The 23936-nt window shown below is 46.5% G+C and overlaps 1 long non-coding RNA gene across 1 annotated transcript; it reads left to right on the top strand.

The window, feature by feature from the left end:
• Positions 1 to 1448: 1448 nt before the first annotated feature.
• On the top strand, positions 1449 to 14818 carry LOC146339138 (uncharacterized). Its single transcript, XR_014784676.1, has 3 exons — positions 1449 to 1525; positions 10251 to 10522; positions 13304 to 14818. It is a non-coding gene; the product is annotated as an uncharacterized LOC146339138 (long non-coding RNA).
• Positions 14819 to 23936: the final 9118 nt, after the last annotated feature.

Raw genomic sequence — 23936 nt, 5'->3', positions numbered from 1 at the left:
GAGTCTCACTGTTATTTCTACCATCATTCTGCCCATTGAGATTCTTTCTCTAATAAAACTTTTGTTATCGTCTTACTTTTTCATGAATACGGAATATTGCATAACCCCGTCCCGTTTTTGTCTCAAGGAAATATGGTCAGCCTGCCCATGTGGGAATCATGTTCTCTGTATTTGCTGTAACAGGCGTTGCTCTTTACATTTGCTTGGACTACAGTAGTTTTGAGCTGCTGCATCTCTGGGCTGCAGACATCCAGAGAAGGGAGAAGCAGTTCTCCTCCTAGGAATCTTAAAGCCCTCTAGTCCCATGCCGCTGGGGGACACATGTTGATAAGAGTGTGTGTGTGTGTGTGTGTGTGAGAGAGAGAGAGAGAGGGTGTAGCAGCAGCAGCAGCCAATCTGTCTCTCTTGCAGGGCGCCCAGCCAGGGCAATGCTGAAGGCAGTCCAGGGTGCTTGGCGCTGCCATGACGACACCCTGGTGCTCCACACTGGATAGATACAGGGGTTGCCCCCAGAAATCCCATGAGCCTTTGTTGCCCACACAAAATGCTCCACTTCACCACAAAAGACTGTTCCAGAAAGCTCATTCTGCAGGCCCGTGAACAATCATCCAAAGAGCCACTAAGGTCTCCCAGTCAGATTTGCCATCTGCACAAGGGGCTCAGAACTCAAGACCAAAGGCTCTGGGTCAAGGCAAATGTTCTAGCTGAAAAGGCAGCAGTATGGGTGTGTGTGTGTGTGTGATGATGCTTCTCCGTGCCAGGGAAGAGAAGCCAACCAGAGAAGCTGAAGGAGGTACAGCTCTGCCTTGACCCTGGGCCTCTGGTCTTCTGTTTGGAGCCCCTCGTGCAGATGGCAAATTTGACTGGGAGACCAGAGTGGGAAGAGATCAGTCTCTTTTCTTACTGCTTTAGAGTCTGGAGAGGGAACTGGGCAGGAGGGGGAGAAAGACCATGTATGACTAACCTGGAACTGTGGAAATAGGGCAAGTGATCATAAAGGTCATATCATAAAGCTCATAAAGAGCTTCAGCTATGGGGCGGTACAGAAATGTAATAAATGAAATGAAATGAAAGCTCAGTCCGCAGATACACAGAGGTGGGCTGTATGTGGTGTGGGTGAACTGAGCCAGGCCTCAGGCCCTGAGTTTCTAGGCTGCACATGGAGACCTGTCCCTCTCCTTTGGCGGCAAGGTCTGGGCCACTGCCGGGGCACTGAGAGGAGGCAGCATGGTGTTCGGCTGCTGCGCGCACACAGAGCCACCCACCTGGGAGCTCCAGCTTGGGGACAGGAGCCAAGAAACTGAGACGGAATATGGAGGCCTGTCAGGACAGCAGCGTGAACTGCTGCTTTGCCTGCTGCTGGGGCCCCAGCTTCCTCCTTGGCAGCAGCGTTGCCCTGTTTGTGTTGATATGCTTCACCTGGAAGATCCTGTACGGCCACTTCCTTCAGGAGAGGAGAGGCTGTCGACTCCGGGGGAGAAGCCAGCTTCAGCAGTCTGCAGAGCCTTGGTCCAAAACGCAGCAAGTGAGTTGCTTAGCTGAGCTGGTGGCTTGGCCCAGCACAGGGCCACGATATCCCCAACTCTGTCTTTATAGCCATATATGCCATTGAGAAACTCTGGCTCTGCACCAGATCAGGCGCAGAAAAGACTGAAGGGGAATTGAGGCTGTTGTGTCCCTTCAGCACCGGCGGCAACATGCAAAGGCTGATTGCAGTGTGGGAGAAGGGGCGCCGGAGCAGTGTGAAGTGACCCTGAACAGGCCACAGACCTGTCCAAGGAGAGGGAGACCTCGATCGGGTCAGCCTCTCGGTCTCCCCCAGCAAAGATGACTTTAATTAACAAAGTACCCCATTTCACTCCATTCAGATGCAGTGCAAAGCTAGATTTCCGCTTTACGTGAATAACCCTGCTTGAAGCTCATGCTGACACTCTCCCCTCTCCTCCTCTGGCACAGGCCAGAGGAGAAGGATGGAGGCCTCTGCTTCAGGCTTTAAGCTAGCTAGCATCCCTCATTGCAATCAAACTTGGGGGACTTAGGTGTTTTAACAAGCACAACCACAATCAGAACCGTTTGCTGGCACTCCCAAAGAATAAGCTAGAAACAAGCCTCTGGCACCTTGAGTCACAGGTAGTGGCACTGCTCCCAAAACTGGCACCAGCAACAGAATGTCTTGTCTGTTTTGTCCCAGGGCTCCTTCACACTGAGCTTTTATCCTGCGATTGAAATTGCTCCTTCACGGAAGTGTGCGGCCTCTTTACATGACGCCGTGATCATTCAAGGCGTCTCCTGCACTAAATGCCCTTTGTTCCATTTCTAAATAGATCGCAGATAATGAGTTATCAAATTACCCCATTGTGTTCCGCTTGAGTTTCCTCCGTGAAAAGAGGAAAAGCGGCAAGAAGAGGAGTGAGATCAGTGAAAGAGAACGGCAGACTCAGATATAGGGAGAAGGAAGGGGTGGGGGAAAAGGAAGCACGTGAAAAAGGGAGTCATTGTGATCCTGCATTTAAAATGGAAGCAGAAAGACCTGTTTTAAATGCAGGATTTTAGGCTGGTGTAGAGATGCCCCCAGTCTCCTAAATCTCATGTGCCCCTTTTAGGAGCTATTTTGGAACAAGAGTTGGTGACTCCTAACACACAGCAGCTGCTCCAGCAAGCTTCCCCCACTCCTGTTCCTCCAACTGCCACAGCTTTTCTGTAGCCCTCTCAATAACCGGCCCCTGACCCCCTGCAAATGCTCCTGCGTATTCAACACATCTCCTCACAAAAGGAGCCAAGGACACGTTCCTCCCCTCTGTTCCGAGGATGAAGCCCTGGTTAGACTTTGCAGGAGCAGGAGAGGAAGAGGCTTCTGGCAACAGTGTGCATTTCTCACTGGGGTGCATTTCTCACCCCACCATTGCCTTGTAATGGAGGAAGAGAACTGGCTCCCTTGCTGGGAGGACAAGAGGGCTGCCAACTGCTTTGGGGTGGGAGGACCACTTACAGCTTCCGTCTGGGATTCCTCAGGCCCTGGGCAGCAAGTTTTATTGGGGCGATCTGTTTAATAATGTTTTATCAAATTCTATCATATTTTGGAATCATTTTTACCTTGTATGCCACCTTGGGAGGGTTCTACCCCTGCAGGATGCGGCCTAGGGAAGCCCCCTGGGTCAGATCTGGCAGGGCTCTTCTTACATTTTTATCTCCTTGATTGGTGAGGTGTGGCAGTATTTCCAGGGATGCTGTGGGCATATCTGCCATTTTTATGCCATTTTGGGATTTTCTGTATTGTGTGGTTGCCCCTCTCCTCCTGGGCTGAGCATTGTTAATCTGGTGCTGAAAGGGTTAAATAAGTTTGCTAACAAAACACCGAAGAGGCTACTTCAAACTGACAGTGGCTAATTTGATCTGGAATGGTCAGAACGAGGGTTTTGGGGAGACCTGCAAGAAGACCCCCTAAAAGACCCCAGGCTCATATTTAAGAAGACCCCATACTTATATCCCAGACCCTGGACCCATCCGCCAGAAGACCTTGAAATTTTGATTCAATGCCAATTGATGTTATGGCATGATAGTACCTCTTACTAAGACCTTACAGGACTGGCTTTGAAAGAAGAGAAAAAAATGCAGCTGTCTTTGCAGGCAGCATTGCAGAGCAAGATCAAGGTCACGATGAACTGTCCAGGCAGAGAAGGTGATACCAGCAAAAGAACAGAAGAACTGAGTATGCTCAGATGCCCGCTATGGGGGAGGGAAGTCAGTGTTATACATCTTGTGTTGTACTGTTGTTGTTCAGTCGTTAAGTCGTGTCCGACTCTTCGTGACCCCATGGACCATAGCACGCCAGGCCTTCCTGTCCTCCGCTCTCTCCCGGAGCGTGCTCAAGTTCATATTCATTGCATCGGTGATGCTATCTAGCCATCTCATCCTCTGCCGTCCCCTTCTCCTTTGGCCTTCAATCTTTCCCAGCATCAGGGTCTTTTCCAGGGAGTTTTCTCTTCGCATTAGGTGGCCAAAATATTTGAGCTTCAGCTTCAGTATCTGTCCTTTCCAATGAGCAGTCAGGGTTGATTTCCTTTAGGATGGACTGATTTGACCTCCTTGCAGTCCAGGGGACTCGTAAGAGTCTTCTCCAGCACCGCAGTTCAAAAGCATCCATTCTTCGGCGCTCAGCCTTCCTTATAGTCCAGCTCTCACAGCCATACGCTGCTACTGGGGAAACCATAGCTTTGATTATACGGACCTTTGTCGGCAAGGTGATGTCTCTGCTTCTTACTATGCTGTCTAGGTTTGCTGTCTAGCTTTCCTCCCAAGGAGCAAGCATCTTTTAATTTCATGGCTGCAGTCACCGTCTGCAGTGATCTTGTAGCCCAAGAAAATAAGATCTGTCACTGCTTCCATTTCTTCCCCTTCTATATGCCAGGAAGTGATGGGGCCAGATGCCATGATCTTCGTTTTTTAATGTTGAGTTTCAGACCAGCTTTTGCACTCTCCGCTTTCACCCTCAACAAGAGGCTCTTTAGATCCTCTTCGCTTTCTGTGAAGAAAATAGTGGGCAAGCCCCATCTGCACTGTGCTGAGGGGATGGGGAGGATAGAAAGGCTCTTAATTCTAGAACTGGAAGTGTTTTGATCCAAGAGGAGTTAAGCTTTTGAAACTTTTCATGCATGCACCCCAAACCATAGAAAATATGGTAAGTTAAGATACCTGCCTTAACATCTGTCCCATTTAAGCAGCAACTACGTAACTTCTGTAGTCTCGCAGGAGCAATGGCAAAATGGGGAGGACAGAAGTGGGGAAGTGAGCAAGTTTTATCCCAAAGTTGAAGAGAGAGGATTTAGTCATTAGCATTGTGTCACCCACACCACAGGCTTTATTCTGAAGAGTCTCCTACAAGACAAGGAGAGATGGCAGGGGCCGGGGGCAGCACACATTTATAAAATAAAGGAAAGGTAAGTACATACATCAGTTAATAAAGAACGCAAAGTCAAAACATGTAACACTGATCCCAGAATAAAGTGCTTCCAGCATTTAAATAAATACAGTTTCAGCAAATAGTATCAGTGACAAAGTTAGTCTGTTGTGGTCCTGTCCCTCCTTCCCCCAACCTCTAGAAGAGTCCCTGCAGGAAACACAAGCCCCTAAAGTCCTGCTTTCCACTTCAGGCAGGCCTGACACACAGCACAGATCCTTCGCTTGCCCAGGCACAGGTGCTTCTTCTGTTGATGGTACCTGCTGTCTTCCTCTGTCAGATCTGTTACTCTGGGTCTTCTGCCGTCTCAAGTGCTGATTGTTGACTTCTTCATCTGTTTCTTTCTTCCTCTCATGAAGACTTTGAGCATCTTTACACCAGCCTAAAATCCCGCATTTAAAACAGGGCTTTCTGCTTCTGTTTTAAATGTAGGATCATGATGGACTTCCTTTACACGCGCTTCCTCCCCACCTTTCCCCACCTTCCCCCCTCTTTTTCCCCCTTATCTGAGTCTTTTCCCACCTTCCCCCCTCTTTTTTCCCATTATCTAAGTCTTCCATACGTTTCATTGGTCTAGCTCCTCTTATTGCAGCTTTTCCTTTTTCACAGAGGGAACTCAAGTGGAACTCAAGCGGGGTAATTTGATAGCTCATTATGGGCTTCTTGACATGGAGGTTTTTTCCTGCTATTGAGACTGCTCACTCATGGACTTTTACGGATCCTTTCCATGAGGTTGTCAACCTTCAGGGCATGTCCAGAGGTATTTCCTGGTTATTCCATGTTAAATAGATCCAGAAATAATTTAAGTATTAAAATAGGTTGGAGTGCTACTCAATCAGCCACTAGATGATGCTGTTTCATTGAGCTCTATGGAACCATGAGAATTAAAAACGGCCCCTCTCAGCAATCACACAGTTGCTGTCTGGGAACCCGCTGTAAACACAGAAAGGCTCCACAAGGGTAGGAGGGCAGATTTTTTATGTAATGTAAAGGCAGCCAATCTCTGATCTTTTAAAAAATGGAGTAAAGATCATTTAGTGCAGGAGTCGCCCTGGAGGTTAATGACAACATCTAAAGGACCTGCAAACTTCCGCGAGTGAGCAATCTCAACAGCAGGATAAAAGCTCCGTGTGAAGAACCCTTTCTTTAGCTACCCTCTCCCTCAGCCATGACTCCTTCTCCCCCACACACTCTTCCTTCACTCCCCCTCCCATCACATCAACTGTCAACATTCTTTTTCCTTACTTGGTCAGCTTGCTCCCTTCCCCAGGCCTTGTGGTATATCTGATACTTTCAGCTCCTTCTACACTTCTACAAGGGACTGAGTGAGGTTGTGATTTAGATATTCAGTATGAAATCTTCCAGAGGGTAGCTGTGTTAATCTATTGCAGCAGAAACAATAAAGAGCCTTCTGGCACCATAAAGACTAAAAGTTATGCCAGAATAAATTTCTTAGCCTTTAAGGTGCCACAGGGCTCTTAGATATCCCATAGGTGGCAGTAAGAGAACCTGTGTTGAATGGGCTGCTGCTACACCACCATAAGCAAAAGAGATCATGGGTGTCTCTACATTAAAGGAAAATCCAGGAGCCCCTTGGAGCATTTTCTTCCATCTCTGTGGTGCGATGAGAATTAGCTCATTAAACCAAGAACGTGACCAAATGGCCTTTCTCACCAGCCTGTATATCTCTTAATGAAAGGGCAGTCTGTTTCCCACTTCCTAGTTGAGCAGAGCAGAGGAAGCTGCTCCAGCTGGTCTAGGGGCTATACAAGCAAGCAAGCTCCCAGAGAGTGAGAGATCAGAGTAAGCGAACAGGGAGAACAAACAGGAGTTCGGCAGGGGAGGTCAAGGGGGAGGCCCCTAACAAATTTTGTTTTCAATTTCTTTCTCTTGTAACACATACTTCCATACTAGTGGGGCTCTGTTGTTAAATTCTAGTGAATAGAGGACAAAGCACAGGCTATTCTAGTACAATCAGAAAGCTAGAAACATAAAGGGAATAGAGACTATGGAAGGAAAAGACTCTCCGGTGGTGGTGACCTGCAAACTCTGTGCCATGTTTGTTTTCTTGCCTGAGATCAACATGGCCTACATGTGCAGCAAGTACAAGTTGATCACGCTGTTGGAAGAAAAAGTAAGAGGACTGGAGCAGCAAGTGTCAACCCTCCAGGGAGTAAGAGAACACGAAGAGTTCTTGGACAGAACAATGGAACTACAGCAGCAAAGCGAAGTACAGAAGCTACAAGAGCAACTGCAAGCTCAGGCAGAAAAGGAAACTGCTGAGGTGAGGAAAAATTAAGTAGAGGATACTCTTTGGGAAAGGGTGACAGTTAGGAGCAGAAGAACTAGAAGCAGTGGAGCTATGGAACTGTCAGGGTGGACACTGAGCCCATAGAATCCCAGAGTAGTTCTGATTCTGAAGAAGAGCAGTCGCTCTTGAAATCCCGAGGGAAATCCCGGCCCCCGGCGCCCTGCCAGGGTTGCCGGCGCCCCTCCAGCCGACTATCTATCTGAAGGCAGGTCTGGATGAGGTCCTCCAAAGTAGGCAGGCTGGGCATGCGCGCCAACTCATCTAAGATCTCATCGTTCAAACCATCCAAAAACTGAGCCACTAGCGCAGCATCATTCCACTGTAAATCCTGCATCAGCAAGCAAAAGGTTGTCGCGTAGCTGGAAACTGAGTCCTTGCCCTGCCAGAGGCAGTGAATCTCCCAAGAAGCCGTCTGCGTGCGCAGGGGGTCAACGAAAAAATGTGCCATGGCTGTCATGAAACCTTGATAGTCCCCGAGCAGGGGGTCATTAGCGAGCAGGAGCCCCGAAGCCCATTTAGCTGCCATGCCTGACAGTAGGTTAATGATGAAACCCACACGAACCTGTTCCGTCTGGAAATCCTCAGGCCTAAGACACATGCACAGCTCTGATTGGGCCCTGAAAATCTGAAAAAGTCCTTTCTCACCAGAAAACTTCTCTGGCAAAGCCACCGGGCACTTGTGAATCAGAACGACTGCTCTTCTTCAGAAGAAAGAAAGTTGGCTCATATTCAGCTTGTGAATGACAACAATTCCAAGATCCTTCTCGCTTGTCATGTTGTTGAGCCACGTATCACTTTGAATTTTGTTTCTGTTTTGTTTTTCAAGAAAAAAGGCGGAAGACAACAGAAGAAACCAATGTGGCTTCACAAAAAGCTTAGAGATGACCTGAAAACAAAAAATGACACATACAGGAAGTGGAAGGAAGGCCAAGCTATAAAGGAAGAGAACAGGCAGGTAGAAAGAATTGCAGGGATGGCGCCAGGAAGGCTAAAGCTGAGAACGAGCTGAGGTTAGCGAGGGATGCTAAAAGCAACAACAAGGCTTTCTTCAGAGAGAGAGAGAGAGAGAGAGAGATAAATAATTTCTATACTGCCCAATAGCCGAAGCTCTCTGGGCGGTTCACAGATACATGCATAGTAAAAGACAGAGGAAAGAAATGGTGGTTCAACTAATAAATAAGGATGGCAATATGATAACAGATGACAAAGAAAAGGCAGAGGTGCTCAATTCCTACTTTGGCTCAGTCTTCTCCCAAAAGAGGGTCTATGACCCGTCTGGCAAAGGCAAAATACAGGCTGAAGGGGCAGGATTGCAGCTTGAGATCGATAGGCATATGGTCAAGGAACACCTAATGACTTTGAATGAGTTCAACTCTCCAGGGCCAGATGAACTGCATCCTAGAGTAATAAAGGAACAGGCAGAAGAGCTCTCAGAACCGCTGTCTCTTATCTCTGAGAAATCATGGAGGACGGGTGAAGTGCCAGATGACTGGAGGAGGGCTAATGTTGTCCCTATCTTCACAAAGGGCAAAAAGGAGGAACCTGGAAACTACAGACCAGTCAGTCTGACATCTATCCCTGGGAAAATTCTGGAGCAGATTATAAAGCAATCCCTCTGTAAGCACCTTGAAAACAATGCAGTGATTACTCAAAGCCATCATGGATTTGTCAAGAACAAATCCTGCCAGACAAATCTGATCTCATTTTTTTATCAGGTCACCTCCCTTGTGGACTGTGGGCATGCTGTGGACATCATATACCTTGACTTCAGCAAAGCTTTTGACAAAGTGCCCCATGATATCCTGATGAGCAAACTACCTAAAAGTGGGCTAGATGAAACAACAATCCGGTGGATCCACAGTTGGCTACAGAATCGGACTCAAAGAGTGCTTATCAATGGGATCTTCCCAAACTGGGGACTGGTAATGAGTGGGGTATTGCAGGGTTCAGTCCTGGGCTCAGTGCTCTTCAACATTTGTATTAATGACTTGGATGAGAGGTGCAGGGAATGCTTATCAGATCTGCAGATGACACAAAATTGGGTGGGATAGCTAATATCCTCGAAGACAGAAACAAAATTCAAAGTGATCTGGATAGACTGGAGCACTGGGCAGAAAACAACAGAAATTTAATAGGGATAAATGCCAAGTTCTGCACCTAGGAAAAAGAAGCCAAATGCACAGTTACAAGATGGGGGATACGTGGCTCAACAACACTACAAGCGAGAAGGATCTTGGAATAGTTGTTGATCACAAGCTGAATATGAGCCAACAATGTGATATGGCTGCAAAAAAGGCCAATGCTATTTTGGGCTGCATTAATAGAAGCATAGCTTCCAAATCCCAGGAACTACTAGTTCCTTTCTACTCAGCACTGGTTAGGCCTCATCTGGAGTACTGTGTCCAGTTCTGGGCTCCGCACTTTATGAAGGATGCAGACAAACTGGAGAGGGTTCAGAGGAGGGCAACAAAGATGATCAGGAGACTGGAAGCAAAGCCCTATGAGGAGAGACTGAAAGAACTAGGCATGTTTAGCCTTGAGAAGAGAAGACTGAGGGGAGATAGGATAGCGCTCTTCAAGTACTTGAAAGCTTGTCACAGAGAGGAAGGCCAGGATCTCTTCTCGATCATCCCAGAGTGCAGGACACGGAATAATGGGCTCAAGTGACAGGAAGCCAGATTCCGGCTGAACATCAGAAGAAACTTCCTGACTGTTAGAGCAATACGACAATGGAACCAATGACCTAGGGAGGCGGTGGGCTCTCCCCCACTGGAGGCGTTCACGACGAAGCTGGACAGCCTTCTGTCAGGGATGCTCTGACTTGGATTCCTGCATTGAGCAGGGGGTTGGACTTGATGGCCTTGTAGGCCCCTTCCAACCCTACTATTCTGTGATTCTATGAGAAACCACCATCTAGTGGCTGAAAAGTGGTGGTGCACCCCGTAGTATTAACTGGGCTGTTTTAACTATGCTTTTTTCCAGGGATAGCGCAGGAGGGGCCCTGGACGACCACGGTGCCATGTAATGGGCCTGCAAAAGTCCGTGGGTGGCCAGGCACAAGTGCACTACAAATGCCTCATGTAAAGACATCCCCGGTGTTCAGGGCTAAAGCACACGGCATGCCAGCTTTCTGGACAGAGGTGGTTTAGCCACAGCGACCCATGCATTAGCAACGCAAGACTGGATCACTGCAATGAGCTCTACATGGGTTTCGCTTGAGATTGATCCAGAAACTCCAGCCACTGCAGAATTTGGTGAGTAGGTTGCTGAGTGGGGCTTACTGCAAGCACATGACACCTCTGCTCAGAGAGCCGCACTGGCTGCTGATGTGTTGCCGGGGCAGGTCCAAGGTGATATTGCTGATGCATAAGGGCCTAAATAACTTGGGACTAGGTTACCTGAGAGAGCACCTCCCATATCAACCTGCCTGTTCAATGAGATCTACAGACTAGGGCTTCCTAGTTGTACCATTGCCTGCACAAGTACATCTGATCGCAACCAGGGGAGGAGGGACTTTTCTGTTGTGGCCCCTCACTTCTGTTATTGTCTCCCTGCATTACAACAGGCGCCAACCCTGATGGCATTTCCATCAAGAGTGAAGATGTATTTGCTGGTTTTAATAACTAACTTTGTTAGATTTTCTATTTTATTGTGGATTTTAATTTCAATTTTCATTGTTGTTTCAATGAATTTTGTATACCGCCCTGACATTTGTTAATGAAGGGCAATATAGAAATATTTGTAATAAATAATGTTCTAGCTTCAGTCCCTGGCATGCATCTCCGGTGTAAGGGGTACAATGGGAAAGATGAGAGCTGGGGAATGTCGGGTAGCCTGTGACCTACCCAGCAGTGAGACACACACACACACACACACACACACTCTTACCCATTGGCCCCTTCAAACTCCACTTGGGAAAACGGCAAGAAGGCTTTTTGCGTAAGCAGTTGTTGGAAGTGTGTGACATAACCAGGCAAAACACCAACTGAATCCCTCTTCTCACAACTATTTGCATAATTTCATGCCAGCAAGCTAGGCTTACTCATATGCGAAAAAGGGGGAGAGCATTTGAGGAGAATTCTCAGATATTCAGAGGCACAGGAGGAGCCTCCACATGGCACCTCATCACTCTGCTGTTCGGACGATTCTGCAACACTTGGATGACAGGTAAGGACAAATCAGGGGCTTGGTTGGAAGGGCGGTGGGAGGAGGAGAATTGCCCACAGTAATTCCTGAGCCGTCCTCCTCACGTCTGGCACACAGATAAGCAAAACCTAGAGCAACCGCTGCACACTGTGGAAAACAGGACCATTATAGAGCAGGGGTGTTGAACCTCTTTCTGCCCAAGGGCTGAATATTATTTGGGAAAAGCTCTCGGGGGCTGCTTTCCCATGGTGGGCAGGGCTGAAGGCAAAAGGGGTGGGGCCAAAGGCAAAGGGGGTGAAACCAAAATATTAAAAAAATGCCAGCGTATTTTAGTGTAAAACTCTTACTGGCAGTAACTAAGGGAAGACATTTCAATCTTTTAGAATGGGAGAAAGAAACACACTGAAACCAGGAAAGCACCAAACTATCCGTGGTTGAGGGAAAGGGGGTGGGGCCAAGGGAAGGGGGTGTGACTTCCTGGGGAACCCCAGAAGGTCAGATTCAGCCCCCAGGCAGGCTGGATTTGGCCCGTGGGCTTCAGGTCCTGCATCCCTGCTGTAGAGGTTTTAACCAACGATGGGAAAAGTACCCCACAAAAACGAGTAATGGGAATGTGGTTGGAGGAAACAACTATAAGGATGGGCTATAGCAGAGAGGGACTGAAGGGAAGGGGGCAAAGTGAGCATGTGGCTTAGGAGAGAAGCTGGGGCAGAAGGAACGATGGAGGAAGCAGGTTCCAATGGGGGCAGATGGAGCTGAGCCAACTGTGGGCAGGCCAGGGAGGCTGGGGCTGCTGCCCAAGACCTATCTGTGGATTTAACCCACCCTTCTGGCCATGCTGTGCACATCCCTGCTTATTGGGTAATGCAGCCTCCCCCAAACTGGTGCCCTCCAGATGTGTTGGACTGTAACTCCCAGGATCTCCAGTGTGTGCTCCCCCAGGAAGCTGGCTGGGGGAAGGCTGGATTAATGGCTTATGGGGCATGGCTATAAAGATCTTTTGCTGCACAGCATAGTCATGGCTTGCACATCTTGTTTATTCAGCATTTGATGAAGTGTAGACACCCATTTCCCCAAATTCTTTGGCCTTTCGCATGGGCTAGTGTTTTGCTCTCAGCTACTACTAGCCCAGGTTTTGTGTCCTCCCCTTTTGTGTTTCTCTGTAAGAAAGAAATCCCAATATTTCTAAAGAACACATTATTCATTATGTCCAGCTCCATTCCCAACCATAACTGAGTTCTAGCCTCACCAGAGTTCTAGCACAGGTTGCTGAGAGGTGCATGATGGTACCTCATGATGGTACATGCCAGCTTGCTGTGGGAAGCCTTGCCAGCCAGGTGTTGGCTGTGTTTTCTCTCTGTGTGACCATCATAGCTGCATCCTGTACATCCAGCAGCAAGGCCCTGGAAGAATGCTGCTTAGCTGCATGCTGCTGATTTCCAAAGCCTGTCTAAAAGCAGACGAGGCACTAGCGGAGGCCATAAGGTTTTAGGATGCCATGCCTGTCTGCCAGGAGGAGACCCGTTCCCAATTTCTGCACATTCCAGTTTGGTAGCAGATCCAAACTCACCCTTGAGGACAGAACAAAGAAGAATATTTAGCTACCATGCTAAGGCTTTAATCTAAGATGGAGTCACCTGTACAAAGGAGGCATGTAACTAAGATGGTTAGTTTCCAAAGCACCAAAGGTCAGTTGGCCTGCACTGGCAAACTTGGGGGGTGGAGGAGACTGTTAAGTAAATAGATACCTTACCGTTTATTCAAGTTATGCCTAAGTTTGAAGCAATCCAAGTGCCTCCTCGTGCCTTTGTTCCAACACCTCAAGCTACATAGGGGTTCATTGCTTTACTCATTACACATCCTCTCTCTCTCTCTCTCTCTTATTTCAGGGACATTTAATACAATTGGCTACAGAAGGAGCAAGCAGAATGGCCCACCGAGTGAAAGAGAGCACAGAGCTGAAAAAAATTGGGACACAGGAGCTCTCACATTCAGCGGACAAAAGTACATTTGTATGCTAAGGCTAAAAATAAATGGAATGCAGATACAGCTCTCACGTGGCTGGGAGTGTGCAAGTCCTGCATCATTAAAATCTTCAGGACAAGACTGGCTTGAGGAAGAAGAAGGGAAAATAAGTGTTGCCTCCTTTGCCCTACTCCCTACCACAGCAGGCTCACAGGCTGCCTCACATGGTAAAGTGTGACCCAGGGCTTCAGTGCCTCCAGTTCCATGGAGCAGGGCCCAAGACATACAGGGAATGGAAACATTTGGGAATGAAAACATTCTACGGGGAGCCTGGGGAATCCACAGGGGTAACAAAGGCTGAACTAGAGATCTTTAAGCATGATGTTTATGCTAACCTTTCTATGTATCTCAATGGCTGTGGTTTTCAATGTTTTCATTGTTGTTGAGGAACTCCTGTAACATGAAATGATAACTGCAGGACCTGTGCTCTCCTAGGCTGCCTTTACTCTAAAGAAAATTCCTGCAGTCCTTCCATTCTGGAGCGTTTCCGCAATTATCGTGGGCTTCCAGACAGCGACCATGTGGTTGCTGAGAGGGGAAGCTTTTAATTTTCAAGTTTCCATAGATGGTTCATTAGTTCCAGATCTATTTGAGATGGAATAACCAGGAAATACCTCTGGATGTGCCCTGGAGGTTAACAACGTCATGAAAAGGAACCACAAATTTCCTTGAGTGAGCAATTTCAATAGCAGGATAAAAGCTCCATATGAAGGAGCCCCTAGTCTGATCTGTTAAAATTTCTTTATATAGAATCATAGAATCATAGAATAGCAGGGTTGGAAGGGGCCTACAAGGCCATCGAGTCCAACCCCCTGCTCAGTGCAGGAATCCACGTCAAAGCATCCCTGACAGATGGCTGTCCAGCTTCATCTTGAATGCCTCCAGTGTGGGAGAGCCCACCACCTTCCTAGGTAAGTCTTCACAAGGTGTGTATTTCCTGAACATCATCATAACAGTGAGAGCTCACTAGGAAAAGCAGCTGGTATGAAGCAGCAGAACTAGTTTAAGGTTGGGGGGGGTTGCACTGCCACCACCACCACCAGGCCCTCCGCAGGCCAGATTATGTCAGCAGCCATAATTTAATTAGGAATGCATGAGAAATTCATTTCAGTTTGGTTTTGATCAGGATATTCCCAGTTCCTCCCTTCTGAGCCAAACATGGACTCATACACAATCTGTGGTCAAAGTCTGTATATTTCCGAGCTTGCAATGTGATTTGTGGACCCCCAAAAAAGGCATTCAACTGCATGTGTACATTTGAAAAATGCACACAAATATGCTCTAATCAATGGGAGAAGAATGAGTACATTTTAAAGATGTGCACAATTGATGTGTACAGTTGGAAAAACATGCACGAAAATATGCATGGATTTTTATACAAAAAAAAAAAAAGCTCACAGTCTGATATGGATTCAAAGTTGGAACGAACTTCAAGATGGAATTGTGAGAACTTTGGCAAGTTCAAGTTTTGCTGATGCGCACATCTCTACATTAAATTAGTTTAAATTAGTTAATGCCATTTATAAAACAAAATATCCCTGAGGTACACACCCCTAAGTCCCCTTAGCATACATGCCAAGTGTCAGAAGTTTAGGGCCCCATCTACATGGCACCGCTTTCACCCTTCACTCCATCACAACTGCACAGCATTTCAGCTTTGAATTAGCTTCTGCTAGGATATACTTGTGATTTACTGCAGGCTTCCCTAACAGACTCTGCCATACACTCCTTTTGCCATTATATATTAAGGCGCAGCTGTGCAGTCCGGTGAGCATGGGGGTGTGACACTTCAGTGGCTGTTTTGTATTTTGGGGGTTCTGTTGTGTTTTTCCATCCCTTGTTAGGTAAAAAGTGAGTGTTTTGTGCTCCTTCATTTCTACTCCATCTGCTTGGCAGTTCCCCAGCCCGAGACTCTCGCAATGGTTCACACTCACAAGCGTGAGCAGTACGTGCCCACCCATTGCTCCGAAATGGTGGCCGGAGCGAAGTTGGTCCTCCCCCAAGATCCCCCCAGCCCTTGGGCACTGAGTCCAAAAGCAACCATTGAGAAGATATGAAGCTGCAAAAATGTGTGAAAGTGTGATTAAATAACTGAAAACGCCTCTCTGTGCCTCTGTAACTGCGCAGCTGTGAAGGGATGGGGGGAGTAAAGGGGTGTCTCAGTCTCTCTTCATAGGGCTTTGTTTCCAGTCCCCTGATCATCTTCATTGCCTTCCACTGGACCCTTTCCAGTTTGTCTGCATCCTTCTTAAAGTGTGGTGCCCAGAACTGGACACAGTACTCCAGATGAGGCCTAACCAGTGCTGAGTAGAGGGGAATTAGTACTTCACGTGATTTTGAATCTATACTTCTATTAATGCAGCCCAAAGTAGCATTTGCCTTTTTTGCAGCCACATCACATTGTCAGCTTGTGATCTACAACAATTCCAAGATCCTTCTTGCTTGTAGTGTTGGTGAGCCACATATCCCCCATTTTGTAACTGTGCATTTGGGTTCTTTCTCCTAGATGCAGAACTTGGCATTTATCCCTAATAAATTTCTGTTGTTTTCTGCCCAGTGCTCCAGCCTATCAAGATCACTTTGAATTTTGTTTCTGTCTTTGAGGGTATTAGCTATCCCACCCAATATTGTGTCATCTGCAAATTTGATCAGCATTCCCTGCACCTCCTCCTCCGAGTCATTAATAAAAATGTTGAAAAGCACCAGGCCCAGGACTGAGCCCTGAGGTACCCCGCTTATTACCTCTGCCCAGTTGGAGAAGATCCCATTGATAAGCACTCCTTGAGTCCGATTCTGTAGCCAACTGTGTATCCACCGGATTGTTGTTTCATCTAGCCCACTTTTAGGTAGTTTGCTCATCAGGATATCATGGGGCACTTTGTCAAAAGCTTTGCTGAAGTCGAGGTATATGATGTCCACAGCATTCCCACAGTCCACAAGGGAGGTGACCTGATCAAAAAATGAGATCAGATTCGTCTGGCAGGACTTGCTTTTGACAAATCCACGTTGGCTTGGAGTCATCACTGCCTTGTTTTCAAGGTGCTTACAGACTGATTGCTTTATCATCTGCTCCAGCATTTTCCCAGGGATTGATGTCAGACTGACTGGTCTGTAGTTTCCATGTTCTTCCTTTTTACCCTTTGTGAAGATAGAGACAACATTAGCCCTCCTCCAGTCATCTGGCACATGATGTCTCAAAGAGAATAGACAGTGGCTCTGAGAGCTCTTCTGCCAGTTCCTTTATTACTCTAGGGCAGAGCTTTCCAAACTGTGTGTCGCGACACATTAGTGTGTCGGCGGCAGTGTGTAGGTGTGTCGCGTGAAATGCAGAAAATTGTGCAGAAGGGCACCGCGGAGCTCCCTTACTCGCGTTTGCTTCCCTTGGCTCCTCCCCCGGAACTTCCTAAAGCAGCTAATGTTAAAGCAGCTAAGGCTTAGCTGCTTTAACATTAGCTGCTTTAGGATCATGTGGCATCTTGACGTAGGACGCACATGACTGGCGGTGTTGGAGCAGTACGGCAAGGTACAGGCGCAGGGCGAAGAGAGGGGAGGGGAGGCGCCACCTTGGGAGCAGAGCTTGGCCGGCGCGGAGAAGTGTCAGTGGCCACCAGCCCTGCGAGATTTCAAGCGCGCCCTTCACAGACTTCTGCACCGCGCTGACGCGCGGACAGGCCACAGTAGTGCGCGGGTGGAAACGCCGCCTGGGACTGCACCAAGTGGGCCGTCCGCCATCTTGGCCAGTTGGAACGGAGCTCAGTGGAGGCCTCAGAATCAGCGTGCTGCCAATCACCCGGGTGAGCGCAGCTGCAGGCTGTCACCCAGTCAACCCACCTGCTGCTGGCTGAAGGGAGGCCACCCTCCCAAACCCAATGTGGCAAACAGCAAGCCACCCACCACGTGGCACTTATGATTTGATTTCTGCCATTTATTGTTATTTTCACTCTGCTGCAATTGTGGATTAACCACCCACCGGCAGTGTACCACCGGAGAGTGCTGGAACTGGACTCTGGACATAGGCATTGCAAATATTTACAGCAATATAGCCTTGTAGTGAGACATATATATTTACACCATTTTTGTTGGACTTTTGCTTCTCTACTTCATGAGTTTTTGCAGCTGGGCTCCTACCTGGGCCTATGTGTCCTAATATGTTGTGTAAATACTTTAGTTAATTTTGTTTATTTTTCACATTTTCTTGCACATATTTACATACTGTTACTCATAAATGACAACAATGTATTTATTATCTTACAAATCATATATTTAAAAAAATATAAATGAAAGGTTTTCATGAGATACGTTCTATCCCTATACACTTCGTTATTACAATTTATGTATGTGTCCGTATCTCTTATAACGGGTTAGTTTAACCTCCGGTTTGCTAGTAAAACTGAATTACCATGTCATGAAATGATGCATGTCTAAAAAGTGTGTCACCAACATGAAAGTTTGGAAAGCTCTGCTCTAGGATGCAATTCCTCTGGCCCTGGAGATTTCAACTCATTCAAAGTCATTAGGTGTTCCTTGACCATATGCCTGTCGATCTCAAGCTGCAATCCTGCCCCTTCAGCCTGTACTTCGCCTTTGCCGGGGGGGTCATAGACCCTCTTTTGGGAGAAGACTGAGCCAAAGTAGGAATTGAGCACCTCTGCCTTTTCTTTGTCATCTCTTATCATTTTGCCATCCTTATTTAATAGCTGAACCGCCATTTCTTTCCTCTGCCTTTTACTATGCACGTAGCTGAAGAAAGCCTTGTTGTTGCTTTTAGCATCCCTCGCTAACCTCAGCTCGTTCTCAGCTTTAGCCTTCCTGACGCCATCCCTGCAATTCTGTGCTACCTGCCTGTACTCTTCCTTTGTAGCTTGGCCTTCCTTCCACTTCCTATATGTGTGCTTTTTTGTTTTCAGGTCATCTCTAAGCTTTTTGTGAAGCCACATTGGCTTCTTCTGTTGTCTTTCACCTTTTTTCTTGTTTGAATTGTTTGTAATTGTGCCTTGAGAATTTCCTTTTTTAAAAGCTCCTACCCATCCTGGACTCCTTTTCTCATTAGAGTTGCTTGCCACTGGACCTGACTTATCATTGTTCTGAGTTTATTAAAATTGGCTTTCCTAAAATCCAGGGCATGCATTTGGCTCCACTCGGCTTTTGCTTCTTTTAGAACCAAGAACTCAAATATAACATGGTCACTTTCCCCCAGAGTTCCTGTAACTGCGACTTGATCCACTAAGTCATCTCTGTTGGTTAGGATCAAGTCAAGGATAGCCGATCCTCTAGTTCCTTCCTCTACTTTCTGTAGGAGGAAGTTATCTGCCCCCCAAGTCAGGCATTTCCTGGAGGGGCCATGTTTTGCAGAATTTGTCTCCCAACAAATATTGGGGAAATTGAAGTCCCCCATTACTGCTGCATCATGCTTCCCTGAAACAATATGCAGAAGATGTTATGATTTCATTAGAATATCCATTGTTATTTGTTGTACCTTTAATTCAGATTATAGACAGATATGCAATGCTTTCAGGATATACAGTCAATAAGGAAAAATCTGAGGTAATCTTTTTAAATATGTAAAAAACAGATGAGCAGGCAGTGTTGAAAGTGTTGGGACTGAAAAAGATCAATAAAGAAGTGAGGTATCTTGGAATAAAACTTTCTGGAGATATTAGAAATTGTGTAAGAGTAAGGTCAGAATCCAAAGGGCTATGCCCCTGCTGATTCTCTTACACCCCACCAACTCGGTTGCGCAAGTGGGACCCACTGCTTGTGCAACAGCAATTTAGCACTTCTGGGGTAACTGAAACTAGTAGAAATGCCAATTTCTGGAAGGTGTCTGGTTGGTGGAGCTCACATAAAGGAGATCTGCCAACCTGCCTCCTGCCAGAAATGAGCATTTCTGCTCATTTTGGGGCTTCCCCTAGGAAGCGTTAAATCTCCCTTGTGTAAGTGGTGGGTCCTGCTTGTGCAGTGGAATCGGCAGGACACACTACTTGTAGAAGGAAATTAACAGGGTAGAAAGGAATTGGCAGTGGCATAAGTGCCCTGTTGGATTCAGCCCTAAATTATCAACAGCTATTGGTCAAGATAAAGAAGGATTTTGAAATATGATCTCAGTTAAATTTATCTTGGTCAACAACACATTCATTTATTCAGATGGCAATGCTATCTAGATTTTTGTTTTTGTTTATGGTATTGCCCTTGTAGATTGACTATAGCAAGATCAAGTGTTGGGAAAAGGAAATGAAATATTTTGTCTGGGATAAGCAACCATCTAGAATTAAGACAGATATGTTACAAGCTTCAAAATGAGAAGGACTAGAATTTTCTTCTTTGCAACTACACTATGAAGCTGCTCAGATGTGGTTCACAGAACAGAAGTCCAGTAAGGAGTATATGTTGGAGCAGGAATGGGTTACTGCACCTCTAGATATTTTGCCCTGGTTAAAAAAAAAAAGAATCACAATGTGAAGAATGTGCTCTCTCTCTCTCTCTCTCTCTCTCTGTTGTTGAAGTCCTGTAATGTTTAAATATGCTGTGTGACCTCTGTGAGGCTACAATGTATCTATGCAGGCTTGAGGCCTAACATTGTTACTGTGTCGAAGGCCTGTTGCTTGGTGACGTGTTCTGAATGGGGAGAGAGAGACGATTGCTTTTAATATTGATTGGTCTGGAAAACATCAGATTCTGGTTAGCTGGGGGTTCTAGTTAGGTGGAAAACAGCAGTTGGGAAATGACAGTTGACAGTTGGAGGGGTGGTCAGTGAGGGAGTTGGTTGGTTGGTGTCTGATGTGTGAGAGAAGGACTACAGAAGAGCTGAGGGGAAGTGATTCCTACGGCCTGAATAGTAATCTATTCCTTGGCTCTATGTGATAACCATATGTGGCTGGTGAAGATCAGGAGCAGGTAGCCAGGAGGCTGCCCTAAGGTCTTACCACCAAGCAGGCGTTAACAACCAGATAAACTATCCAAGAAGCCAGGAGGAGCTTTGGTGTCAGAAAAAGACTGTATCCAAGAGCTAGGCCTGGTTGTGGGGTGTATTGGGCTGAGGTGGAGGTTTACAGAATTTGGCCTGAGGTAAAAGCAGTCATTAAAGGCTTGTACTAGCAACAGCATCTCTTGAGTCCTTAAAAAGTGTCTGCAAGCATTCTGCTGAGAACCTCTACATAAATAATAGTATTACCTTATGTATAAAATATCCCGTTAATAAGCCAACTTGTTTAATACCTCATCTTGTCTCTAGTGTTGGTGCCCTTCTCACGCCTAAGCCTCTTATACCAGCTACTAGGAGGTTTTTAAGTATTGTCAGAGAATTGGTGGCAGCGGAAAAGGGGGGGGCCATGGGGAGGAGCTGGAGAGGCCATAGGGTTTTTTGTATCCTGGCCTCTCCTATCCCCTCCCCACCTCGCACTGGAACACTCCCCTTTCTGAGCTCTCGGAGGTCTTCGAGGCTGCGTTTATGACCTTGGAAAGCAGGTGCCACACGGTTCCTTCCAGCATGGCTGCGAGGGGGTGGGGGGAGGGGTCAGTTTGTATAGCCCCCCTCTCAAAGTCATAGCAGTGTCTACGGCTTCAGGAGGGGGAATCCAAACAATCCTATGCCCAATCCTCTTCAGGGACCACAGGATTGTTCTCTCTGATATATTTTGTTTTTCAGGTTAGGATGAAGTGGTACTATAATGTTTTGTATTGGTTTGTGGGCTCCCTCACCCCCACTCCTTCTCCTGTTAAAGTTATTTGATTATTTTGTATTTTTATCAATCAATCAATCAATCAATCAGGAATAAAAGAAATCCAGAGGGACAGGGAATTTGGTGGGTGCCAAGAGAGGTGTCCATGGGCACACTGATACCTTCTCCAACCTGTTGCCCTCCAGATGTGTTGAACCTTAACTCCCATCACTCCATGCTGACTGAGGATGATGAGAGTTGTAGTCCAACACATCTGGAGCACAACAGTTTGGGGAAGGGTGGCATAGAAGAACTGATCCTAGATCCTAAGGACTAGGAACAGCATTTACGGGTGTATGTCATTTCTGCATAAATTAAATTTGTATCTATGTATGTATGCATCGGGTATTGCAGTCCCAAGCCGTGTGGGGCTTTATAGGTTAAAACCAGCACCTTGAATTGAATTAAATAAAAATGCACATACATGCCCTACTGCCATGTCTATAGCTATAAATACAACATCAAGGGGTTAAAGAAAGGGAACTGCAAGAAGCTCAAGGACACAAACCAATCCCTGAATTTTTCAAAACAGACAAGAGATTGTGCAGAGGAGTTCACGTTACAGAGGAATTCTGTTTGGCCACTGTGGCTGGGCTTGGATCCCTTCCCCTTCCCCTCTTGCATGGAAGCATGAGATATGGGGTGGAGGGAGATAAGCGGGAAGTAATATTATATCTGATACTCAAGTTCCCTGCCTTTTGAGAACCTTCCCCTCCACTGCCGTGTTTCAGTCCAATTCCTTCATGGCAAAATTATGAGATGATATCCCCCAGCCTCAGTGTTTCTTTGCCTTAACTAAGTTAGACCTTATGAAGAATTCAGTGAAGACTTTGATTTCCATTTGTCTTGGATTGAAATGGAACTTATGTGGCCGAAGCGGCCTTCTGCTGTCCTCCCCATCATATGGAAGTGCAATTCACTGTGTGCAGGTTTTGGCAGTTGGAGCCATTATTCTCGGATGCCAAACGAGATTATTAAGGTCTCTTTGAAGAAAGGGTGGCCTAATGTCATTCCAGCAGAGGTTAATGAATCTGATCATCTGCCAGGGAATAAATCAGACATGTCACATAATGCTCCAGCCCATGTGACTATTCCAGGCTCAGTCAAGTATCTCGAGTGATGTATCTTGAACACAGCAAAAGGTGCACTGGTGTCTGGGACCGCTTTTAATAGTCACTTCCACAATTGTCTAGAATACTTTTTTTAACTATTAGAAAGGAGAAATTCTGGGCTTTCAATTTGTATTGCCCTGATCTTAAAAGGAAAGATGTAAATCCCTGCTCATGGGATTGTGTTGCTATTTTCTCTACCATCTTGAAAGAGAAAAAAAACTATATTTACTCCTCTTGTTTCTTTGTACTAATGTAGAGCTTTAGGGAACCCCTTTGTACCCCCAAGAGTGTCTACGATCAGAACACTTTTCTGGAAGCCCACTACAGACAGCAATCCTGTCTTTTGTTCTCAAATCTTCATCCACCCTTCCCCCTATGTAATCTCTTTTTTTGCAATAACCCATCTAGTCTAAACTGACTGGTTCTTTTATAATGTAAGTTCAAAATACATTATTTTGTGAACTGGACTGCAAGAACAAGAAAGGTGGGAGAGATAGAGGAAACCAGCAGTGGGTGTTTTTTTTTTCACAGTGAGAAAGGATTGTGCAGCTTATACTTAAAATCTTGAGCTAAGCTCACAGGCAATTTGTTTCTGAACTCTAAGTATACGCAAGGTAGGAACCTACAGTTGTTCAGTGGTGATAGAAAGGCACTCTGCACATGTTCAGAAGTACATGTTCAGAAGTACTTTTGTTCCCACATTCCAGGTCTCATCCCTGGCACTGCAGACAGACTCCTGGGCTGAGCTCTGGTGAATAATGACACAAATTAAGTCTAAGGAGAGAGCCTTTTTGGTGGTGGCACCTGGAAGGCCCTCCCCAGAGAGGCTCACCTGGCACCTACATGGTGATCTTTTCAGTGCCCAGTGAAGGCCTTTTTATTTTCCCAGGATTTTTAGCCCTTCAGTTTTGTTTTTAAATGCGTTGTTGTGTTTTTATGTCTTTATACTACTGCTAGTTTTTACTCTGGTTTTTCCTTTGCTTTTATTCTGTTTTAAATATTTTATCATGTGTTTTGGGGCTATTGGATGGTATAGAAATATAGTAAATAAATAAAGTCTAGAGGGGGGGAGGAGGATGGTGAGCTTGCCTATAACAATAAAGGGAGTTGGAAGAGTTGTGAGGATTGTTTTTTTCCTAAAGAGTTGCTGCAAGGAGACTGGCGGTGGGGGCAAGGGGAGGGGAACTAAGAGTGGGTTGTTGTGGGGAGAAAACAAAATGCATGTGCTCTGTGGTGATGGTTTCCTGGCAACAGAAGGGGGTCAGTGCTGAATTTCTAAAGAGAATTCCTGGAGCTTTCATCTATGTAGGAGATATGCCAACACTAGGGATGTCAGAGAATTCCGCCACAGATCTCGGGGAGGCCGAATGCCAGCGCATTCGGCCCCCCGAAATCGGTGGCGGAACGGTTTGCCCCCCCGCCCCCCCTGGGATAAGACTTACCTGGGGCGGATCTTCCTGGTGGCGGTGGCTGCGGCGGCCGGTCTTCCGACTGGCTGCCGCCACCGCCATTTCCAGTTAAAAAAAAAAAAAAAGTGATAGGCTACGTAAAGATTTACGTAGCCTATCACGGCTAAGTTTAAAAAAAAAACCGTGATAGGCTATGTAAATGTTTACGTAGCCTATCACGGCTGACTTAAACAACAACAACAATGCGCGTACACAAAT

Source organism: Heloderma suspectum, chromosome 8, assembly GCF_057233095.1.
Source record: "Heloderma suspectum isolate Gila_16-S chromosome 8, 16-S_ref, whole genome shotgun sequence".
In the NCBI taxonomy this organism is placed as follows: Eukaryota; Metazoa; Chordata; class Lepidosauria; order Squamata; family Helodermatidae; genus Heloderma; species Heloderma suspectum.
The sequence above is the reverse complement of the archived record's forward strand: the minus strand, read 5'-3'. Positions and strand labels throughout refer to the sequence as shown.